At 42.0% G+C, this 2,567-nt stretch overlaps 1 non-coding gene across 1 annotated transcript; it reads left to right on the top strand.

The window, feature by feature from the left end:
* The first annotated feature begins 894 nt into the window (after positions 1-894).
* On the top strand, positions 895-1,032 carry LOC119940523. Its single transcript, XR_005454996.1, has one exon. It is a non-coding gene; the product is annotated as a small nucleolar RNA SNORA7 (small nucleolar RNA).
* Positions 1,033-2,567: the final 1,535 nt, after the last annotated feature.

Genomic DNA, 2,567 nt, shown 5'->3' with positions numbered 1-2,567 from the left:
AATAACTAAGCTACAAGCCCTGGATTACTTCCACAGTCCACTTCCTTCAGTCTTGTGCATGGGCTGCAGAGCACTGCTGGAGGAATTCTAGATATCAGGCTCACCTCATCCACTTCAGGTTTATCCTTATGTGCTTTAACTCTGCCCATTCCTTTGTACAGCAAAATTATTTCTATATCCTTATTGACATCTATGCTCATTGGACCATCCAGTGGTTCCAGATCTTTAACTTCCTTCTCAAATCTCTGTCCCCCTGCCTCCCTCATTCCTTGCCCCTAATGACCTGGCTATCTACTTTTTTGAGAAATTGAAATTGTCAAGCATGACCCTAAAATCTCAATTGCTCCTATTCAGCCCCTCCCTCCTCCTGCCCCTTCTTCAACTCTCCCATCCGTCACAGCATTATCTCAAGGGATCTCCTATCTTCTCTCAAAGTCCAACCCTTCCACCTGTACTTCCGACCCCATCCCCTTCGCACCTTATCAAAACACTTGCCTCCTCCCTTCTTCCCTCCTTCACCATCATCTTCAACTGTTCACTCTCCAATAGCTTCTTCCCCACTGCTTTCCAACATGTCCATGCCTCTCCTATCCTAAAAAAAAACTCTGTCTCTGTTCCACATGAGGCTCGAAGTCTAAGAAGGAGGGTGTTTGGGTTTTGAATACAAATGTTACAATTGAGGAAATTGAGGCACAAGGAAGTTATGCAACTTGTCCAAGGTCACACAGCTATTAAGGGGTAGGGCATGTTCTGGCCCTTCTCCTCTTCTACTCCAACATGTGAACCTATCAATGCTTATAAAATAATCTTTCATTTCCTTTTCAAAAATTGTGTGGGGATGGAGCAGGGAATGAGTCTACCAACATTGACATATTGTTGTATTGTACTTTCTCAAGCCTCTCAGAGTCACATCTGGAGAGGTTCTAGTACCCTGCCAGTCTCGACTACAGGAGGGAGAGTCAAGCAGAGGCATATCCATTCCATTCCTAGCTTGGGCAGTGGCTAGTGAGTGGAAGGCAATCTGCTACAAGTCAAAACTCACCTGTGCTGGGCAGCAGTGGCATGGGAGAGAGTCGAGGGTGGAGACTCAAGTTTACTAAGCGCAAGGAGGCAATGATAAACCACTTCCGTATTTTTACAAGAAGACTCTGTGGAAACACAGAACGATTGCAGATGGAAGTGGGGCATTCTGGGAGAGATGTGTCCATGGTGTCGCTATGGGTCAGAGATGACTCAAAAATGCAAGACAAGACTCTCTCAAGAGCTTAGTACAGTGCTCCACACACAATAAGCGCTCAATAAATATGATTAATTGATAGGATGGAGGATTTTGCAGTGGAGGCAATCATTCCTCTCCTCTAATGCCAGACTTACTCTCTGTACCTTGAGCTCAACAAATGCCATAACTAACCCCTTTGCCAAATTCCTTCCTCAGGCCTGGAGCACCCTCCCCCTTAATATCCTGCAGTCCATCACTCTCCCCAACTTAAAAATTCTCCTACATTAAAAACTTCTCCAAGAGGCTTTCCCTGCCTAAGCCCTCGTTTTCCCTTTCTGCCTTCTCCTCACTGCCAGCTGTGTACTTTTTAAGCACTTTGATACTTACCCCTCCCCCACAGCACTTATATAAATATCCTTATACTATACTAGTTCCCCTAGCTATAATGCATTTAAATTTACATTTGTATTTAAATTTATTTAAATTAAATTTAAATTCATTTAAATGTCTGTCTCCCCCTGTAGCTCCTTGTAGGTAAGGATCTTGCCTACCAACTTCATTGCATGGTTATTTCCCAAGCACTTAGTACAGTGTTCTGAACATAGTAAGCCCTCAATAAATACCAATGATTGATTGATAATTGAGTGATTAAATATGACAAGAGTCATAGAAGTATTAATAATACTAATAGTGACAATATCATTTCTTGAGTGCCTACTGGGTGCAATGGACTATATTTGGAACTCAAGAGAGTTCAAAGTTTGAGATGCATTCCCTGCTCACAAGGAATTTACAGTTTCATTGAGGATTGGTGAAAGACATAAAAGAAATTATAACTAATTTATAATTAGGGTAATTAGAGGGTACTTTGAATAAATAACTGACTTTACAATTAATTATACCTCTATATAGATGTGATGACAGTTGGTATAAATAAAGAATGCTAGAAGTGGCAGATATGACACAGTGTTGGGAGCAATTGGGAAAAGCGTATTGTAGGAGGTGAGTTTTAAAATGTGAGAACAGCTGTGGTCTGTCCAGTTAGTTTGAGAATGGTACTCTGGGCCTGGTTGACTCCAAGTCGTCCTCTGGCTCCCTGTGTTTCCATTTGTTTCCCTTTTACTGGCCTTCTGTGTGTCGGTTTTTCCCCTTCCATAACCCCGTGATGTCTGCATCACCAATTATTTTCAATTTTTTCCTGGTCTCTTCTCAGGAGACCAGCCCAAGTTTATTCCAGTGCTCAAGGGTATTGGAACAACTAAAATATACTGCAGCTCAAGTAACAAGATTTAAAATTCCCAATTGGCCCGTATTTCCTTTCACTGTCTCCTTCCTTAACCTTAAAAAC

This window comes from Tachyglossus aculeatus, chromosome 18 (genome assembly GCF_015852505.1).
Source record: "Tachyglossus aculeatus isolate mTacAcu1 chromosome 18, mTacAcu1.pri, whole genome shotgun sequence".
NCBI classification, from domain to species: Eukaryota; Metazoa; Chordata; class Mammalia; order Monotremata; family Tachyglossidae; genus Tachyglossus; species Tachyglossus aculeatus.
The sequence above is the reverse complement of the archived record's forward strand: the minus strand, read 5'-3'. Positions and strand labels throughout refer to the sequence as shown.